Source organism: Triturus cristatus, chromosome 4_1 (assembly GCF_964204655.1).
Source record: "Triturus cristatus chromosome 4_1, aTriCri1.1, whole genome shotgun sequence".
Lineage (NCBI taxonomy): Eukaryota > Metazoa > Chordata > Amphibia > Caudata > Salamandridae > Triturus > Triturus cristatus.
In genome coordinates, this window is record NC_140585.1 from 877,593,342 (window position 1) to 877,616,100 (window position 22,759).

At 45.5% G+C, this 22,759-nt stretch overlaps 1 protein-coding gene across 1 annotated transcript in view; it reads left to right on the forward strand.

Moving 5' to 3' along the window:
* The window catches only part of EXOC4 (exocyst complex component 4), a 1,933,985-nt gene that overhangs the window by 244,498 nt on the left and 1,666,728 nt on the right, over positions 1 to 22,759 (forward strand). The window lies entirely within an intron of this gene.

Consider the following 22,759-nt stretch of genomic DNA (forward strand, 5'->3'; position numbering starts at 1 on the left):
CTGCAATAACAATTTTGAGTCGATTAAGAAAGAAATTGTACACGCTCGCACCCCTTAAACTTTTCAACATTAATAATCTGTGCATCATATCTACTGATGCGAGCAATGTTGGTTTAGGGGCGGTTCTCATGCAAAAGAGAGATGATGGTCTTGAAGAGACTATAGCTTTTGCTTCAAGGACACTAAGGGGTGCTGAAAGCACTTACTCGACCATTAAAAAGGAAGCTTTAGCCTTGTGGTGGGGTATCCAACACTTCAGGAATTTTTTGTGGGGTAATGAATTTATGTTGAGGATTGATCATAAACTCTTGATTGATCTTTTTACCACTAAAGGTGGTGGCAGGGCAATGCCACGTATTTCTAAATGGCAGTATAGATTGCATGAATTCCATTATCGTCTTGAATATGTGTCGGGCGCAACGAACCATGTAGCTGATTGCTACACTGTTGGCGGCACACTTTCTGAACAAGAGTGGCTAGAAGCCACATCCAATGATGCGAAAGTCGTGAAAGTCATTGGCCTTTTAGCCAGTGTGTGGCTCAACGACAAAGATTGTCCTTCTGAGTTGGTTCCCTACAAAAGGATTAGAAAAGAGTTATCCGTGGTTAATGGGGTGTTGAGGAGAGGGGGATTGTTAGTGGTTCCAGTGTCTGTGCATAAAAGAATTTTGGATTTGGCCCATGCAGGTCAACCGGGAATTCGAGCCATGAAATGTAGTGTCAGACAGGATTTTTGGTGGCCAGGCTTAGATAGAGATGTTGAACACTATGTTCGTGACTGCTTTGTTTGTGTTGTAAGTAAAAGACACACAATTGATGGACGGAATGCAGAACAAATCAAAACATTCACCCCCAGTCAAGAGATCTGGCTTAAATCCATCATTCTTTTGCACACTATGCCACCCCAGTTTAGACCTGGCCATATGCAAATCGGTCTTGAACCAGTGCCTCATGGGAACAGTCCACCCCGAACTGCCAAGCCAGGTCCTCCCATCCATCTCCAGTTGAACCCGTGGTGGTGAAAAACACACCATGGTCTAAATGGGCCTTTGATATTTCTCGTCCTTTTGGGCTCATTGGGAGTCCTCCCAAATATGCCTTGGTTCTAATTGACTACATGTCAAACTGGCCTGAGGTCAGATTTGTGGATAATGTGAACTCTTTGTCTGTCATTAATTTTGTTCAGGATGTATTTCTCAGGGAGGGTTTTCCTGAGGAATTGGTGTCGGACAACGGAACCCAGTTGGTTTCCAAAGAAATGCAGGATTTTTTCAAGGTCATTGGTGTAAAACATATTCTCATTATTACTCCCGCAGCAACGGTTTAGTAATACGCTTCAACCGTGTAATCAAAGAACACTTACAGCTGGCTTTAGTTAATGGTTTGCATTGGCGGCAAGCTGTTAGCCACTTTACTCTCCTGTCGATTCCTCCTTACTTGATAAGAACCCGTGGCGAAGTGGTGATCCCTGCACCAGCAGGTTATTAATTAATCTGCTCCACAGTGTGGCCCAAGATTCTGGTCACTGAAGGTGCTCGAAGTTGGGGCTACTTGGAGCCAGAAGATCTTCTTGGAAGGAAGTCAACAAGCCTTTGCCAACTGCAAGTTGACACGGTGCACAGGGGTTCGATTATTGCAACCCAGAATAGGGAAACTTGCCTCAAACTTGGTGAGAGGGCAGGGCAGGCCTCAGGAGCCGTGGAAAACCCCCACTTGTGTCGCACAGTCTTTGGAGTTCGGAGGAGCTCAGGATCAGCAGGTCGGTCAACTTAGTTGTGGTGCCTACGGATGTAGGGAAGTGACTCCTTCACTTCAAGGGGGATTACGTCAGGTGTATTTGATGCCTGCAGGCCTTAGAAGGTTCCTGTATGGTGCACAGGCCCAGACGATACAGCAGACCTGAAGGGGAACGAAGTCGAGCCCAAACAAAGACCAGCGAAGTCCAGAGTGTCCAGACGGTAGAAGTAGAAGTGGTGTCTGATCTGAATCTTATCCCACAACGAATCTATGGACCTACAACCAGGTAAGCCCTTAAGTACCCTAGGAAAAGGGATGGGATGATTCAGGGGACCTTTCCAGGGGAGGGTCTGGACAGAGGGGAGGTTACTCTCATGTCCTTTGTCCAGTTTCGTGCCAGAGCAGGAGCCAACTGCTCCCAGGACAGGTTTGAACTGTCCTGGGAGCCAAATGTGCCGCTCATGCAAACTGAGTAGCAGTGGTAAGCGCACCCACCCTGCCCCAATACACTAAATCCTGTCTGGGAGGTGGTCACACTTCCTGTGACAGGATGCCTATTGTTCTGCCTTCCCCTGCTCGAGCTTGGCTCAGCAGCAGGAGGGCAGAATCATGTCTCTGGTCGTCAGCAACCATTTTGTGCTGTTCGGGTCAAGAAGGCTGGTACCGGGAACACTGAGAGCCTAACGGAGGGCTCTATCATTGCTTGGAGTCATACCTCCCACACCATTTACAGTGAGGAGGTATGATTCCAACATGTTTGATACCAAACATGATAGGATTCATTGCAGCCGTTTTCAAGCTGGTCATCGCGTAATCAAGCGGTGCCCTTATATATAGTATATGGCTGCTTCACTGACAACCTGGGAAAATGGACTCCGTGAGCTGTAGGGGTGTCCTGCTCATGCAGGGGCACCCTCTCACTTAGAACCAAGCACCCTTCCTTCAGGATTGCAAAAGCCTGCTATAGGGGTGTCTTATAGGTTTTAAGTGCAGTGACCATAGATATAGGAAACCTATATCTTTAGTAAGTGGTGCTAGCACCAGCTTACAGAGGCTGCAAGAGGAGGCCTGTAGTTCCATTTTGAATTGTCTCCCATGGGTGGCATAACGAATGCTACAGACCATGGGGGACCTATGGGGTACATATGCCCTGGGTACCTTAGTACCATATGCTAGGGACTGATAAGGGTACCCCAGTATCCAATCTGGGGTGTACCCAAGTACTGAACATAACATTTTAAGGGAGAAAGCATATTGACTGGGATCCTGCTAATCAGGACCCCAGTGTGACTAGTCAAATACAGCTTAGCACCAGGCAAAAAGAGTAACGATAGAAGCAGATCCTACCTTCCTACACCGGGTGTGGACAGGGAGATAAAGCAATATAGGTGGGAATTCAATTCATGTTTTGCAAGTGATAAAACACAGGTCACAGTGCAGAGTCCTATTGTTGCAGTCCCTGTTCCGGAAAATGCATGGTCTAAATTGGCCCTGGACATAATTGACCCAGTGGGGGTAAGCAATGGTCATGTTAAGTATGGTGTAGTAATAGTTGATTATTACTCTAGGTGGCTGGAAGTGGCCTTTGTTAATAACATTACTTCGCCTGTGGTGGAGGATGTTATGAGAAAGTTGTTCTTCTGTGATGGAGTTCCAGAAGAGATTGTCACAGATAATGGTCCAGAATTCACTTTTCAGGATTTTACATTTTTTCTATCTGATTTAGGTATTAAGCACATTACAACTTCATTTTATCATCCTAGAAGCAATGGGTTGGTTGAATGTTGCAACAGGGTAATTAAGGAGAACATACAATTATCTGTTGCGAGTGGTTCAGATTGGATGCAAGAAGTGAGAAATTTAATCTGGGCTCTTCGCACTACACCCAGTGTGGAGACCAAGGTTTCTCCTTTCGTGTTGATAAAAGGGAGATTACCTGGATCAAAAATGAATAGATTAATGATATAAAGAAAAAATCTCTCTGATGAAGCGTTATTAAAGGTGAATGAAAAGAGACGCTCAAAGCAAATATACGTTCAAGGCACTTAAAGTAAAGGCAGGAGATTATGAGAGGGTGAAATTCCGGTTGGGGAGGATGAAAGAATTCCCGATTCTCCTTTTCCAGGAACGTGGTTCGTGTAAATAAATATTCAGTAATATTAGAGGATAGAAAATGTTGGAATAAGAATAAACTGTTGTTCGAGAGCAACATAACCCTGTAACTTTGAGACAGAAATCAGATGCACTTCCTGACTTTACTTTAAGACAATCGTGCAGGCGTACCAATCTACCACCAAAGTTGCAGGACTATGTTTTGTATTGAATAGCTGCCCTCTCGCATAAACTTGGTGCATGTATGTATTCAACCACTTTTTTCCTTTTTGTATATGCATTACTGCACTAATTTAGGTATTTTTGGTTTATGATAGGTAGTTAGTTATTTTGTACATTTATGTAGTGTTGGATGTGGGAGGATGTGTGGGGTTCTCTTGTTTTGCATATCTCTACATTTATAAAGGGTTGCACGGGGAAAGATGTGTTGGGTTCTCTTGTTTGCCTATCATGTCAGTTGGACTTGAAATGTGAAGGGATGGGTGCAATGTATATACTTGAATGTTAGGACAGTTGAAAGCTTCTGCCTGTGCTGCCTGTCATATAAATAGATGCTCAATAAACTGTACCTGTTCCGTACGTTACGTGCATCCTGGCATCTTTTCACTAATCATGCAACAAAGTGTTTGAAATTCATCATACGTTTTGATAGGATACTTCTAGTTCATACATTCATGTAAATCGCTGATACTTAGAAAAGAAACTGAGGCTTTAAGCTTTGACATGAATATGAAAGTAAATTCTCAAGTTAATTTCTCCCACCCGACTTTGTGGGTTACAAGGTTTATCTTTCTCAACATAAATGGTTTGGTTTGCATAACTAGCTGATCGCAGTTCTCCGAGTGAGCGAGAACAAGGCACAGGTACTTCAAGGAAAACAAAAGAGCAGAACCGCTCCTCATAGAGTTGCATCAAGACGATCAAGGCCACCCACTCACAACAATCTTTTTGCAGAGATATAATTCTGCCTTGTCTCAGAGACATGCCATGGACTGGAAAAATAGATGAAGCTCAGGTACACGTGTTGACAACAAGGAAGTACTGAACCCCATGATGGCAAACAATGTGATGCTTAAATTAACCATGAAGGGAAAGGTACCATGTAATATGTTGTCTAATTTCATAATGCTTTTGTAGCACTAATTTCTTTTAAATTGATTATGCAATTAGACCCCTGCATTTATTGTTCGCTAAAACAGGATTCAAATAAACCTGTTAAATAACAGTGTAGCGTGTGCACACGCACACATGCACCCTCACAAGCATGCGCACACACACACACGAAAAGTTGACAGAATTCACAACAATAAATGAAAATATCTGACTTTTTCTCAGAGATTTGTTAAGTGCCCAATGCACACTTTCTGAAAGTAGCTTTGAGAAGGATGAGTCGGTCACAACTTGTCCTCTCCTTCCAATCAAGCAGATAAGTAGGTATACTCCTACGCTTGCCAAAGGGATAATAAGGAGCCATCAGCTCCTGTTCACAAGTCATTGTAAAAACCGTAACAACTGGAAATTTGTATTTCTCCTATGTCTAGAGGTAAAACACAGCACACTAAGATACAGTGTAAGAGCATGTGCCACAATGCCAAGTAATGTAGGCTTGTGACTATAGCAGACTAGGTTCTCCTACAAGGCTAGATCCTTGTAAGGCAGTTGTGTCCTGTTCTCTATGAAGCTGTTGCTGGATAATACGTAGCTGCATTGGGTACAGAAAATGGCTAACAATTTGGCAAAATAAAATCCGCTGCGATTTAAGTAGAGCTTAGTAGGTACGCTTTATGAATTGGTTCTACCAACTAATTTCAGATAAAAACTATAGACAGGATGAACTGTTATGTCAACTTAGGGGAAAATATGTTTGCTCACTGGATAGAACACACTGAACAATGGTTACATGGGTTTATATAGGGAAAATCACAGACTAGGAACGCCCAGAGGTAAATAGAGCTTTGGGAAGAACACACAAATGAGACCATCGGTAAGAATCAACAACCTTGGTGCCTTGTGTAAATGTCGCGTCTTGAAGCTACATAACAAGATAGGCTTATCTGAACAAACTTTGTCTAAGATTTTATCATTGTTTAAAATACACACAAAACCCACCGTGTAGACATCAGCTGTTCTTTTGTGCTGACTTTGCATGTTTACGCAGCCTACAATGTCTCAACTTAGATTTGTGACCTAATGTTTATGCAAGTGTGGTGTCAAGGATAGAGTCAGGCTGAAAACAGGTCAAAGGTGAGCATGGATGAAGCACAGCTAAATTAGAAAACGAGAAATTCTGATTTTAAGGTTTCACAGTCCTTCCTTTTCAGCTGCGCTGAATACATTCTATTATTTTTATTTTTATTTATTTAAACCACCCCTTCTTCCTGACCCCTCGGTTCCCTCCCCCCTCCCTGCCCCCCTGCCCATGGATTTAGAACTACCCACTCCCAAACATGGCAGAGTGCCTCTCTCCCCCCCTGAAATGCAGAAAATGCACAGGGTTAGTCAACTCCCATCTCCGCATGTGCACATCAGTTATTTTGAATTTAAGCCATCCACTAATTGTAATTAGTCTAATTTCATTCAAATCACATCGTGTAAACTTATCAGTCTTGACCCGTTCACGAAGTCACACCCTCAGTGTCTTGCACCGATAGGTACCACTAATCTTGTCTCTCCCCCCCTATATTTGCGCTTTCAGCGAGGTGCCAGCTCTCTGCAACCGACTCTGGAGGTTATCAGCCCCGCTCCGCCTTCTGGCTGTCTTCCTCCGCTGGACCATTGTTCGTAGCTCCCATACTGCTGCCTCTGTGCTGACCAGATCTGCCAGGGCGATCCCGTCTGTGGCCTCCCACACTGCTACAACCTTCCAACCAGTCGCAGACTGCCTCCGGCGACTCAAAAAAACATGATTTACTGTCCGATTCCACTCTCAACTTTGCAGTAAAAAGCATTGCATATTTCACCTCATGGTCCCTCAGTTCTCTCTTAACTGCCTGAAAGCTGCGATGTTGGGCCTGGACCTTGGCCGTAAAGTCAGGAAAAAAGGCCACCTTATAGTTCTCTATTTTCACTGGGGGACTAGATCTTGCCTTTTGCAGGATGATGTCTCTGTCCCGATAGTTGAACACACGAGCTATAAGGGGCCTCGGGGGTGCTCCTGGTTTTGGCCTACCTCCTGGCACTCTATGGGCCCTTTTAATGGAGAAATAACTGGACAGAGTCTTAGGCTTGAGATGTTTAGTAATAAGGTCCTCAACATTCAGGTCCGCTGCCGGCCCCTCTGCTTTTTCCGGAACACCTAGGATGCCGATATTGTTACGACGTGCCCGGCCTTCATAGTCATCAAGCTGTTGTGCCATCCGCTTCTGTTTCTTTTGCAATTCAACCATCTGTGTTTGAAGCTCTGACGTATCTGTCTGCAGAGTGCCGGTGACTATCTTCAGATCCCTGACTTTCTCATCCATCTTCCGGAAGTCATCCCTGATGAGGGAAAACTCCACCGTAACTGAGTCCAGCGAGGCACGCACCCCGTTGATTGCTGCCATAACGTCGTGTAAAGTTGGCTCAGTTTCCTGCTTAGAGGCAGCTGCCCCCCCCCGTCCTTGTCCACCTGTGGTGATTCACTTTTATCTCCCGCCTTGGACCAGGCAAATTTGGCTAGTTGCTTTTGGGCATTTGCCTTAGGACCTTTCCCTCCTGTTGCCATGTGTGCAAGCCGACAGCTGACGCGCCAGTCAGGAATCTGAGGCAGCACCGGGGTCACTTGCAACCCGCTAGTGAGAGTGACCGGATTTATAGGTGTCTCCCCTGGGGATGTAGCCTCTCCGCTTCGTCTCTGGGTGTAGGTTCTTCAAACTTGACTTCTCCTCCACTCGCGTTTCTCCGTCGACGTGGTGCAGCTCCGATGCCGACCCCTTTCAAGAGTCTCCCCCGCACTCTGCTCTTTTTCTAGGGTATGATGTTTTATATTGGGCTGGTTTTCACTGCACTTCCAATTCACGGGCCAGCCCGGGTCTGGAATTTCCTGCAGGCCCACGCTGTAGCGCCAATACCATGAGCTAGTCCGTTACCATTTGCGGAGCCCCAGGGCTCACAAAGCCATAGTTTGCGCCCAATAGTTAGGTTCAGGAAAGCCAGCGTTTCAAGATATGGGCTACAGTTAATGGATCTTGCTGCGTAGCTCCCTCCCTCCCGCCTCGCCACGGGAAAGCGCCTGATCACAAGGCACTAGTATGGCCTGCGGTCTCCTAACGCTGCCGGCCTGTCACGAAAAACGGGCCACCTCTATCCGGTTACACCCCAGACGGTATTACCAGTCTCGGAGCTGCCATGCGGGGCCCAGCTAATACCTCGGGTCTGGGGCCCAGGTATGGATGCTTACCTCTTCTTCCCTCTCAGGCCTCAGGGCGGTGGTCGCTGCAGGATACCGTTCGTCAAACACCCCCGGGCGCCAGCCGCTATTCCTCCGCTCCCTCCAGTTTGTGCAGGCTGTTGCTGAGCACCCCTCACCAGCTCTAAAAGCCACCGCCTCACCGTCTGTTACCCGGGCTCCAGCACCGCACCACGCCCGCTTTCCTTCCTAGGCCGCAAAGCCGGGGCCTCGCCTAGCTGCGATATGCTGATATCTCCGAGGATAGGGTCTCCTCGGGCCTCTGGCGTCACTCGTGGCATCTTAATTCAGGGGAACCCCAGTGTCGGGATCCTTAGTCGCCCCCGCTGTCTTCTGCTCGACTTCAAAGGCCTCCGCTCGTCCCTCTCCGCCTGGCCGATAGCTGCTGTTGCGGCGCGTGGAGACTGCCAGGCTGCCAAGCCGGGGCCTCAGGTAGCTGGAACACTCACCAGGTCTTCCCACCTCAGGCAGCAATGTAGATTGCGGATATACTCAGTCGCTCCCAAGACACCACTGAGTATTCTTCCGAGTACGGGGCACCTCAGGACTTCCTCTGGATTTCCTGGAGGCTAAGCACCATCACCCTCTCACGGCTGCTACCTCCACCGCCAGGCACCGGGAAGCCGCCATTACCGCTCCGGTGGGGACGGCAGAACGGGTCACCAGATCCACCTCGCAAGCCGCAACTGCTGCCGATTTTCGCAGAAGGGGTAGGGAATGAGACACTACAGTCGTTGTTTGCTTTTTGGCCGTGGATGGCAACGGATGGGGCAGGATATAAGTTGGGGAAACAGGAGCTCACTTAGGCAGCTGCCATTCCCGTTGGCTGCTAGCCACGCCCCCACTGAATACATTCTAGAAATTACATATATTAATAGTGTACATTAATATTCATTAGTTCATGAGTTTCGGTGTGCATAATCATTTCTCTATTTAATTCATGAACATTGACTGGGGAAGGTTTAATACTATTACAGATGGCTATACAGGCTGTACATATTGTGGGGGCACATTGAATGCAGCAACAACAAGTGAAAAAAATGGCCCCTATGATACGCTATTCCCATTAACAATTTCCAACCCCAAGTGGAGATAAGTCCCTGTAACCAGTCAGACCAGGACCATGTTCCTTGGTCTTGATGTATTTCTGCAGCTATTTTGTGTAATTTAGAAATGGCGTCATAGAAGGGGCGTGGTCAGGAATGAACACGCAACAGCTACTCCCTATGATGTGGCATGCTCCACCACGATCAGCGAGCACCGTTCCATTTTGAAGAGTTACAGTTCTTGTAATCTGGAGTTCTTCAGTAATGTTTCCTAGAGCCATTGCTGTCTGATTAGTTACTGCTTCTACTACGCGGGTTAGGCGTCTTATCTTTCTACTGTTTAGGGCTGAAAAAGAGTCCCAAATTAAAATCTACATATTGCTGCAAGGCTGTATCGGTCTGATCTACTTCATCACTATTTATGGGCTGTTTGAACCTATTTAAAGAGATGTCATTAAATAATTTCAAGTCTTTGTGATAAGAGGCTGCTGCTAAAAACACGGGGAAGGAAGAAAGACATGAAACAGATGCCAGACCAACCAATTGGCAAATGATAGTATCCCTTGTTTCCACAGATAAAGTAGGTATTATGTGAGGACATAAAACTACTGTTATTTTCTCCAGTAATGTTTAGTACTGTTGTACAGTCACTTTTTCCAACAGGTATACGGCCAATACTGCTCACACAAAGTTCTGCTCGGGCTCTGGTTACAGCGATAATAGGAGGTCCATTACCCTTGGCTGTTCGGGTGTTGGGAAAAACATATCTGGTGGAGGAATTCCCTCTGCGCTATTCCTCCATTTCCCATACTGTTCCTTTGGCTTGGGGACATCCTTCTTCATCGGGGTAACACACTCTGTTCCGTTTTGCATTGAGTCCTCCTACATCATAGTCAGTAATGTTAGCAATATCAGAGGCCCACAACATTGCGAACCAGGCTCTGCAGGAGCCATTATATGAAAATGGCAAGGGAATGAAAGGCGTTCCTCCCTTTTTCTGGTGAGCTGACATTATTCCGCACACCCAACAGTTGGTGGTGTTCATAGCGTTGTGAGTATGATGCAACATCTGTATGAAAGTGTTGTTGAGGTAGGACATGCGGTGCTTTTGTTCGTGATAGGGAAGGGTATAGTACACGTGTTCTGTGGGGACAGGAGTTGTAGCGGGCAATAGGGTTCGGGCCGAAATCACTTTCTCCATTGTCCAAAAAACTGCTGCCAAGATTATCAAGAGTATGATCAAAGTCACCATACACAGAGGCTTGTCTTTGTTTTGCAACTGCAACTTGGATCCCAGTCTCTGCATGTCTCCCTCTCGGTATCGATACACCACAGGTCGGAGAGAGATCCAGGCAACACTGAACACGTATCACAACCCCCTCTGAACCTAGTTCAGCCGATTCTGTGATCCCACCGTGTCACAGCCGAACCGTTCCACTAATTGAAATCGGCCCTCCGGTATATCTATCTGCTCCTTCCCTTCCTTGGTCGTAAATCGTACCTTGATGCCGACGGCACAGTTTGATCTGGGAACAGGGTGTCTTCGTTCAGAGGAGCAACGCATTTCTGAGTCTGCAAGATGTCCTTTAGATCACTTCTGCTTTCTGGCTTGAGAACAGTTGCTGCAATTCGTTTGCAGTGGGATCCATGTATCCAGTGACGTCTGTTGGTGACACGGACAGCAGTTCGGGTTGCCAGCAGCACTTGCTCGATGTTCTTCCAACGAGGTTCCAGATTCTTAGAACGCTGGAAGTTCTTGAGGAGCACGTAATCACCGGGTTGGAGACCATGAGCCGAACCCTCTGATTTGTCTGGAATAGCTTCAAGCACCTGCTGATGAATCAGAAACAATTTTTCAGTCAAGTTTCTAAGATAGTCACTGAAAACAGGGTACTGTATTTCTTTAATCATATTTGGTCTTGGGGGTCCCCATACATTCATAGGTCTACCAAAGACTATCTCGTAGGGAGGAAGTCCAATCTTACTGTGTGGGATGCAACGAACAGATAGCAAAGCGAGTGGCAAAGCATCTGGCCATTTAAGGCCCGTTGTTGCTTGAATTTTTGCCACTTTGAGTTTCAGGGAGGCATTCTATCTTTCTACTAAACCCGCTTCCTGGGGATAATTAGCTGCATGAAACTTCTGTTTTACCTCCAAACCCTTCATTAGGTATTCGATTATCTAGCCGATGAAGTGGGGGCCATTGTCGCTTCATAAAACTCTACAAACCCCAAAACGGGGGAAGAACTCTTTAAATAGAATTTTAGCTGTTGTCAAGGCTGTGTTATCTTTGGTGGGATAGGCTTCCACCCACTTACTGAAGGAACAAACCACAACTAGTATGCATTTTAAATTGTTGCAGCGTTCTAGTTGAATATAATCAACTTGGAGTGCTTCAAAGGGAACCCGAGGTGTAGAAAATCCACCAGTAGGGGTTGATACTCCCTTCCCAGGATTGTGCTGTAAGCAGATTATGCAATGTTTAATCAAATGCTCAGCCGTTTTCCAGAGGAGTGGAATATCCCAGACTAGATTCAATTGGGAAATGATGTTTTTGGCACTAACTTGAGCAGGTCCATGAGCCATAGTCACAAAAGGCAATACATAGGCATAGGGCAATTTCCATTTTAACATGTCTTTTGATCTCCAACATCCCTCTTCATCTAATTCTCCTTCGTTTTGCCATTCTGCCCTTTCCTCTTCAGTGGCTGACTGCTGTATGTCCTTAATCTCTGTATACATGTTTTCCCATCTTTCAGCTTGGGATCGTAGTACATATATCTTACTTGCGAGTGCACTTGCGGGTTCTTGTGCAACTTCGTCAACAAAAGCATTTCCTTGTCCCACTCTGTCTGTAACTTTCTTGTGGGCACTACATTTGATAATGGCTACACTCTTTGGCAATGTCAAAGAAGTAAGAAGACTGTTTACCAATTCACCATGTTGTATTTTAGAGCCATGGGAGGTTAGGAATCCCCGTTCCTTCCAGAGCTTGCCAAAATTGTGTGCCACACCAAATGCATACTGACTGTCTGTATAAATATTCACTCTTAATCCTTCACTAAGTTCACAAGCCCTCAAAAGCGCAATGAGTTCAGCTGCTTTGGTAGATTTTTGTGGGATACCGTCTGTCTCTACCACAGTCTGCAAAGTGGTAATGGCATAGGATGCAGAGGTGGTGCCATCAGGTAATCTTAAACAATAGCCATCCACCCATAGTTCTCCCTCAGGGTCTAACAAAGGTGTATCCTTTAGATCTATTCTTCCCTTAGTCTGTTCTTCTGTTAGGAAAATGCAGTCATGCAAATCATGCGCCTGTTCAACTGGCAACGGTAGCAATGTAGCTGGGTTCAATGTTAAACATCTCTTGAGTGTGATGTGAGGTGCCAAAAGTGTAAGTTCATAGCCTGTAAGTCTAGCGCTAGTCAAATGCTGGGTTTTAGTCTGATTCAGGAGTGCATCTACTGAATGGGGTACTATAACCATGAGCTTGTTGCTCAACACTATCCCCTCAGATTGGCGTATAGAAATCACTGTTGCAGCAACCGCTCTGAGACAACCTGGGAGCCTCTGGCAACTCGGTCTAATACAGCTGAAAAATAAGCACAGGGACGATGCTTATTACCATATGGTTGTGCCAAAAGTGACAATGCACATCCTTCTCTCTCGTGTACATATAGTATGAAAGGTTTTGCATAATCTGGAGTGCCTAACACTGGAGCAGAACAAAGGGATGCACAGAGCTGCTGATATGCTTCCTGACATTCAGATGTCCATGGTAGAGGAGAGGGAGTGTCTTTAGTAACAAGGGACAAAAGAGGTTTGATAATAAGGGAGAAATTTGGAATCACTGTCTACAGTAGGAAGTAATACCAATAAGTGCCCTGACTTCCTTTTGGGTACTTGGAATAGGAATTTTTAGGATAGTTTGAATCCTGTCTTTAGTCCACGTGCGACCTTCCTTAGACAAGAGGTGACCTAAATAGGTGACCTCAGATTGACAATATTGTAACTTATTCTTAGAGACCTTATGTCCCTTGACAGCAAGATGATGCAATAGAGAGAGCGTGGCTTCTTTACAATGCTCAACTGTGTCTGCAGCTAGCAAAATGTCATCAACATATTGCACCAGTGTTACTCCTGGTGGCAAAAGAAGTTCATTCAACTGTCGCTTAAGTGCTTGACTGTAAATGCTAGGGCTTTCTGTATAGCCTTGTGGAGCCCTACAAAATCTGAATGAGGGGACCCGTAATGAAAATCCAAAAAGATATCGGCTCGCTTGATGTATAGTAATAGAGAAGAAGGCATTCTTAAGGTCAATGACAGAGAATACAGTAGCTGTAGATGGAATTAATGTCAACAAAGTCGTAATATCTGAGACAACAGGATATTGAGGGATAACTATTTTATTGACTTCTCTCAAGTCAATCACAAATCTGTAAATCTTATCCCCTGTTCTATCGCCCCGTTTTAGAAAGGGTAGAATGGGGCTATTGCATACTTCCTCAACAACTCCTGTACGTATCATATCATCAATGATAGACATCAATGCATCTTCACCTTCTTTTGATATTTTATATTGCGGGACCCTTGGTAAGGAAGCATCCTCCCGAACCTGTATATGTACTGGGAAAATATCCATTCTTCCCACATCTGTGTCAGTAGTAGCCCAAACACATGAAGGGACAGAATCCAGGTCCGTACATAAAGAAAAATTATATTGTTTAGGTAATGCCTTTTCCCCAAAAATGACACGTACTCCAGATGGGGAACAATGTATAGTAGCATGGAATTATTTCAAAAGATCAAGTCCCATCATATTATCTGGAGCATGTGGGGGAAGTAAAAAGGGGGCTGTAGTGAAAAAATTCTCAACCTGCAAAGGTAGTTTTTGGGACACAGGGATAGGAGTTGGTGTTCCATCAAACCCTATCGATGTGATCACTAGGCCAGACAAGGGTGTTCCAGGAACCAGTTTATGAAATATCGCACTACGTGTTGCCCCTGTATCCACTAAGAATTTCTGATCCTGCCCAAGTATGGTGGTTGTTATATAGGGCCCTGACTGATCTATAGGTATCTCAACTGGTCCTCCTTGTCCTACGCAAAATGTGTTCGGAATCCCAATCCTCCATAGAATATTGATTATTTCGCTTATCAAAATAATTTCCTGACCTATTCCTCTCTGGAGCTTGAACCTGCTGTGACTGTTGTCGGGGAGCTGAAGTACCTCGATTACTAGTCACTTGTCCCCTTCCTCTCCCACCAGCAGCTAAAACAGGGCATTCAGAACGCCAATGTCCCTTCTCTTTGCAAAAGGCACATTGATCCTGTCCCAGTGGAGTTTGTCTACGCGGTGGCCCTACTGGAGGCATTTGTCTATAATTTGGACCAAAGTTTTGGCCACGGCCTCGACCTTGGGGTCCATAGGCCTGAACCATCATCACCTTAGTTTTCAATTCTTTTAATTTTCCTTCTTTTCGTTCTTGCTCAGTGGTAACCTGATTCTGATAATACTGAGCCATATCTAATATAGCATTTGGAGTCACTGAAGCCCATGTGCTTTCAGAGTTCTTTAAGCGAACTAATATCTCAGGAAGCAAATATCCCACAAATCTATCAACAAATAAATGTGCACCTGTAGGTGTAGATGTATCTTGTCCACTAAAATCATGGAACACTTCCTCAAAGCGAGTAAAGAAATCAGGCGTATCTGCTCGCAGCGCTCTGTTATTGTGTGGTTCTTGCATATTTTAATTCCCTCGTTTTGTCGCTTTAGTTATTTTTGGGTTTTATCTTTTCCCCCTGTTTTTATATTCGCCGGCCACGCTTACCTGCACGCTGTCATCTCACTCGCACAGTAACCTGGAAAAGCACCGCATTTTGCGGGTCCCTCGCCACTGTCTCGTTGGCGGCCATATTGGGTGAGGGGTGAGCCACATCGCGGTCTAGTCCCCATTCAGGAGGCTCGACCAGCATAAATAGTAGCCATGCCTACGCGCAGCGTCATCGCGCAGCGGGATCGCCGGACTTCCGCCGGAGTTACGCCTGAGTTCAGCCCGTCTGCGCCCGTCCGCGCTGAGGACGTGCTGCAGGGCGGGCTGGACTCGGCTGGCACCCCCCCTCCACTCTATGAGGTGCCTAGGCAATACTCTATGTCGGAACTCATGGCCCTTAGACCTTCGGTGCAACGATGTTTCCATCGCCTCTCGCCTGATGACATCCTGTATTCCCAGCGATGCATGACATGTAAGGCTTTCCTTTGTCGCGCTGCTCCTAGTTCTACTAGAATCCATTCGCGCTTGGGATGCCTTTCTGCTTCTTTGCCTAACACCGGTTTTCTAATTAATGCGCGATCGCTGATCAAGCATAATGTTGCTTTCCATGAATTTGTCGAAGAAAGACAGCCAGATTGGGTTTTTATTATGGAGACTTGGGCTTCGGATTCCTCCGGTCACGATCTACTCCTGGCCATCCCCGATGGCTATTCTCTTCATAGGCAGGATAGACCTCTGCGTAGAGGTGGAGGAATCGCTATTCTTTTTAAATCTTCCCTTTCCTGCTCCATTAAATCTCTATCTATGCCTGGAGATAGTTTTGAGGCACTTTATTTCTGCATTTTATGTGCCCCATCTGTCTCTTTCACTGGGATACTCATATATAGGCCACCTGGCCCTAGGGCTAGTTTTTCTTCAGATCTCCTTAGAATCCTAGGACCTTATTTTGGAAAATCTTATCTGTCCATCTTGGGTGATTTTAATTTTCACCTTGATGATATTAATTCAAAGGATACCTTGACATTAATTGAGTCACTCGGAGCCTGTGATCTTGTTCAGTTGGTGAGCAGCCCAACACACAAGGCTGGCCATATCCTTGATGGGGTTTTCTCTAGTGATTCTAGGTTATCTACGGGCTCGCCTCTGCCGCTGGTCTGGACAGATCATTTTGCAGTACCTCTTGAATTTGTCCTCCCTGACCGGCCCCCAGTTAAGCATGTCGCCACTTCATTTACCCTTAGGAGAAATCTTAGAAATATTACCGATGAAACTATTGCTTCTCATATCCGGTTCTCGGAATCTTTCTCCACGAAGATTGCGGATGATGCAGCCCAAGAACTCATTCACTCTATTACTAGTGCCGTGGAAGAGCTTGCCCCCGCCTCCCGGCGATATGTAGCTCGTCAGAAGCCCACTGCTCCCTGGTTTTCTGAGCATCTGAGACTCCTAAGGCAGGGGTGTAGGAATAGCGAGAGAGGATGGAGGAAGTCCTGGGATCCGAAAGATCGAGTCGCTCACAAATCCGCTTTACGGGACTATAAACAGAGAGTTGTAGTGGAAAAGCAGGAATATTTTTCCAATCTTACAAGTTCCCTAACTTCATCTAGGGAGCTTTTTAAAATTGCTGATTCACTATGCTCTCTTCAACTTCCTGATCCTGTAGTGAGCTCCCAGGACCTTTGTGATAACATCTCGGACTTCTTCCACAACAAAATCTTGGATATTCACCTAGCCCTAGAAGTCCACTGCCACTCTTTGGATAAGGATATTCCATCTGCTATAGCCAGGTTAGATACTTTGGGTAAAGAGCCTTCCAAACTATTGAGGGAATTTCCCTTATTGTCTTTGGAAGGACTAAATCTCCTACTTGATAGGATTAAATCTTCCTCTCCTATGGATCCCTTACCTCTAAAAACTTTGAAGGAGTGCAGAAGTAGTATTCTGCCGCCCATGTTGGAAGTTATGAATAAGTCTATTGTCCAGGGTTCTTTTCCATCAGTATGGAAGAAGGCTATTGTAAAGCCTCTCCTTAAGAAACCATCTTTGGACCCTGGCCTTCTTAAAAACTTTAGACCAATTTCTCTGCTTCCTGCTCCTGCAAAAATATTGGAGGCACACCTCAACTCTCATCTCTCCACTTTTCTTGAGACCAGTGAGTACCTTGATAACACACAGCACGGATTCAGAAAACATCATAGTACTGAATCCGTACTCACTGTTGTAGCTGATAACATCCGACGTAAAGTGGATAGTGGCCAAACTACAATACTGGTCCTATTAGATCTCACAGCCGCATTTGACACCCTGTCTCCCGCCATTTTAACATCTCGGCTTAGTGAGGCAGGGGTGACTGGACCGGCCTTGAATCTTCTTGACTCCTTTCTCCATGGTAGAGAACAGAGAGTAAAGCTTGGAAATTTCCTCTCCCCTGCTAAGTCATTACAATGTGGGGTGCCACAGGGGTCGGCTCTTAGTCCGACCCTGTTTAACATCTATGTGGCTCCCCTTGCTAGACTAGTAAGATCGCAGGGGATGGAGGTTGTGTCCTATGCCGACGACACCCAGATCATGGTGTCACTGGCCCATTCCTCTGTCCATACATCTGCCACTAGCTTTAGGTCATGCATGCAGCATGTTGCAGACTGGATGATCATCAACTCCCTAAAGTTAAATGGCGATAAGACAGAGGTCTTGGTCTTTGGGAAAGACCAAGATGTTTGGTCGAGCGAGTGGTGGCCTATATCTCTTGGCATCTGCCCCACCCCCTCCCTATCAGCCAGAAATCTCGGCGTGGTTTTTGACACCTCACTTTCTATGACGCTCCAAGCTAATAGGACCGTGGCCTCTTGTTGGGGTGTTATTAGGATCCTAAATAGGATTCGGAGCCATCTTTCTCTCCAGGCCTGTAAGCAGATTGCAGTCGCTCTTGTTGGCTCTAGGCTCGATTATTGTAACTCCTTATATGCTGAGTCCAACAAGGGCCTTATCCATAGACTGCAAATCGTGCAGAATGCTGCTGCACGTTTTGTTCTGGCTCTTCCCTTGGCATCCTCAGCTACGATTGCTAGGAGAGACCTTCACTGGCTTCCTGTTCAACATAGAGTCTTTTTTAAGATTCTATGTCTTACTTACAGAGCTCTTGCGGCTGGCTCGGAAGATGCACTTGGCTCCTTGCTTACCCGCTACAGTCCATCCAGATCTCTTCGATCTGCTGGATTATTTCAACTGGTAGTCCCCCGTATAAGACTAGCTAGATGGGGAGCGAGAGCTTTCTCTGTTGTCGCTCCTAAGCTTTGGAATTCCCTTCCGATTGAGGTCAAAACCCTTCCTTCTTTGGATTTGTTTAAAAAGGCCCTTAAAACTTGGTACTTTACCAAAGCTTACCAATAAGAGATTGCTGGTTTAGATTGACGAGCTGTTTTATTTGAGTTAGGCGCCTTGACGCCCATTGGGCAAAGTTTGCGCATAATAAGATTTATTTCATTCATTCATTCAGGGACGGCCTCTCCCTGTTTTTGCTTACAAGCAGTAAGGAGTGCCCAATCTATTTTTCTGGCTGGCACTATCATTTTTATGTAAGTAAGTATGTTGCCAGGCAGATCCAGTATAAGCTGACTAGGTTTCTGACCAGGTTTCATATCCCTATCAGCAGCTAAGATGGCAGTCCAATCTCCTCCCAAATCAACAGCATGATCCTGTTTCCGGGTAAATTGCCACATATCAAGTGGTAGGATCATACCTAAAAACATATCAATATCTGCTAAGGTCATGATACAAGAATCAATGGCTGCCTGTACATCTTCATAAACTCCCCTAGGATTTTTCCGTATGTCAGGTAAAGAGGCTTTTAAAGTGAGTACATCCGTCCTTTTCCAGGGCGTATATATCCAGTTGTACAAAAAATGGGCTCTAGCATTAGTACTATTTGGGTCATCATCGTCTGCGTTCCCTCTTCCAGGAATGAACTGTGGCGCAGCTTCCCTCATAGGTCTTATTCTGGGAGAGGAAGAGATCTCATTACGGTATCCAATTATCGTTGCTATGGCAGTGTTAATTCTTTTTACAGGGGAGGCCCCTATCTGACACTGTCTATTAATTGCTCTAACATCATCTGGGCCATTTCGCCCTGTAGTCCTATCCCATTGAACCATAAGTTGATGAGAAAGCTTACTTATAAGACAAAGAAGCTCACCCTCAGAGAAATCCTGAATCTGATCTATCATTTCTTCTACTTCCATTTCTAGATCACTTAACCAATTTAATATCATCACCCTTATCGCATTCAGACGAAAGTGAGGTGCAGTAGAGCGAAGAACTCGAGGGGTCAGGACAGATGCAAGAACCACAGAATCATTAGTCATTTCAAATGCAGTGGCCTGAGGTGGAGGCGCAGAGGCTTGGGGTGGGGGTGCATTGGCCTGGGTTGGAGGGCTAAAGAATGTACCGGTACTGGTTGGAAAATAGGGAGCTGGACAACCGCGGGCAAAGGAGGGGGGGCCGAGGGTACAAGGGGAGCGATATTTACGGGTCCAGGGGGAAGAGGTGTTAAGGGTACATATGGGGGCGGGGGTCGTTCTATCAACAATCCAGCAATATCTGAGTCCACATCTTCTTGGTGGACCTCTACTGCTACTGTTGGTCTAACTATATATTCTTTAGATATTAATAATCTATGCTTTCTATCTAAACATTCCTTTTTCTCCTGAACTTCCTTATCCTTAAATTCCTTATACTTCTGATACTCTGTCTTCCTTTCCGGTTTCCTTTGTACCTTCTCTGCTTTGAGCTGCCGCTCCTTCACTTCTTTCCTCCACATACGCAAACTGTCAAACATAGCTGGCCTAACTTTCTTTAAGAGCAATTGATTCTCTAAATACTCGAGTTTGTGAGGGTCCTTAGTTTCCTTTAATGGCCATCTCAGCTGGGGATCCCCTTTTGTATATTTGTTCCACAATGTATTATACATGATGGGACAAATACCACATTTGATGTACATCTCAAAATTTGACGTACCTTCTGGTGGCGCCGGCTGACTTGCTTCCAAAATGCTCTGCTTACCGCAGCAGCAACAACAAAACTTCCAAAGGGTACTAAACACAGGCATGTTATATAAGATTAAAAAACTTATAAACAGAGAGAAATAAAAAATATTCTTACATTACCTGTAAGAAAAAATGTTAGTCAAAACAAATAGGAAGTCTCTAAACAAAACTTAGATCTCAAAATACTAAACAGAACCTAGGTTTCCAAATTTAAAACAGTGTCTGAACGGATTACCAAATTCCAAACAGATTACCAATCAAATACCAAGTCAAGACGAATACCAATTCAAGCAAAGATCAAACAGATCCAAACCAAATGAACAAATGAACCGGTTCAATACAGATTTACCTCATGCATAGTCTTTGCCTCCCACCTGTCGATCCTCCCTGATCCAAAGAAAATCACCTACCGAAGGCCCCAGTCAAGACTAGCAGCCGCCAGGAAGATCAGAGTTGGAGAGCTGAAAAATCACCTTGGACCACGAGCTACACTAATCTCATCAGGTGGTGCGCCCCTCAGCGAAGTTCGTCTTACTGACCTGATCCCCTCCCCCAGTCCGACTGCTAGCCCTTGATGGGGACCCACGTTCGGGCGCCAATTTGTGGAGCAGATTAATTAATAACCTGCTGGTGCAGGGATCACCACTTCGCCACGGGTTCTTATCAAGTAAGGAGGAATCGACAGGAGAGTAAAGTCAAACCATGGATCTTTTATTCAATCATTCATGAATGGGTTTCCATCTGTCAAGTACCATCAAGATACCCAAGGATAGAACACACTGAACAATGGTTACATGGGTTTATATAGGGAAAATCACAGACTAGGAACGCCCAGAGGTAAATAGAGCTTTGGGAAGAACACACAAATGAGACCATCGGTAAGAATCAACAACCTTGGTGCCTTGTGTAACTGTCGCGTCTTGAAGCTGCATAACAAGATAGACTTATCTGAACAAACTTTGTCTAAGGCTTTATCATTGTTTAAAATACACACAAAACCCACAGTGTAGACATCAGCTGTTCTTTTGTGCTGATTTTGCATGTTTACGCAGCCTACAATGTCTCAACTTAGATTTGTGACCTAATGTTTATGCAAGTGTGGTGTCAAGGATAGAGTCAGGCTGAAAACAGGTCAAAGGTGAGCATGGATGAAGCACAGCTAAATTATAAAACGAGAGGTTCAGATTATAAGGTTTCACAACACCGCATTGTGTGCTTCGTGGCCTGCATCTTTTGATGAGCTGCTTGAGCTCCTCTCGCGACTCCAGTGCCTCTGGCCTGTGGGTCCGTTTGAGGGTCACCGTTGCTTCTCTTGGGCTCCCTAATTGCTCTGGCCTGTCCTGCCTTCCCTGCTTGTAGTGAGTCCCCTGGACATTGCTGGTCCCGATGTTGCTCCTTTTTCAATTTTTGCATTGGTTGCATTTGCTAAGGCTTGTTTTTGCTGCCTCCGGACACCGACCCCTCAGCACTTGACGTCCTTCACGGGACAGCTCATGCACGGCTCCTGGTCTTCCTCAGCTTCGCCTGGTCCTCTGAGCTCCAGAGTCAAGGTCATCGTCAACTCTGCTGCAACACCCGACATCAGAGGCATTTGTCTTCCAAGTCTCCTGGTCACGCCTGATTGACATAGACTCTGTCCCCTCTCCTTGCATGTACCTCTCATCTAGAATACACCTTCGGATTCCACCAGACACTTTCTCCTTCTTCAGCAGCTGCACTTTTCTGAAGTCCTCCATTGGGTTCAACGGCGGTTCCAACACCACTTCACACGTATGCACTCAGTTTCCCTGGTGTAGGTAACGTGGATACTAGGGTATCCACAGGTGGGGTGGCTCTTCAACCTTATGTCTGCCACTGGGTGTTTTCAGGGTCCACTGGAAAGGGTCCATAATCTTTAAAAATCCAACCACAACTTACATGTAGAGTTGAACGGAGCACGCGGTCGTGTTCCCACACTGCACACGCTCTTCCTGGGGTCCCTATCTATCTATTCACCTTGGGTGATTCCTTGGGTCCCCTGCATTTCTACGTCCTCTCGACATTGTCTTGACCCTAGTCGTTGTTCTTATACCACTTTCTTAGTATATGGTTTGGTCCACCCCTGGAGTCCACCATGTATTACCTGTTAATTACTGTGTTTCTTTGCTAAAGTATTGTGTGCATTGTGCACATCTCCGGGTAGGAGATATTTCTATGTGTTAGAGAGTATTATGTAATAAATACATATTTTTATAAATACCTTGTGTGGTCCTTTTTCACTTAATATCTACTATAAGATTGCATTCTTGTAAAACCAGCTGCTTTACACTCCTTCTGGACTACGCCTGAAGGCTGCTCTCCACAGCTACTACTTAGAGAGTTTTCTAAGGTTGTCTAAGACCTCTTGAATCACAATAAGGGTTGCCTGGACTGGTGCAAGGTGTCCACTTACATAAGTGTACATCATATTCCAGGCCAGCCTCTCACACTCGACCACCAAAAACAACTCTCACTCTTCTTTTCATAGCTCTCATGCAGCTATGTCCTTTGAGAGCAAACTTCACAACGTTTTTCTTAAAGTGATAGGTACCACCAACTGATCAGACACACACAGTAGTCCTCCCACTACTGACAATACAGATTACATTTTCCTGAAAGCATCAATGAGATCATCCTCAA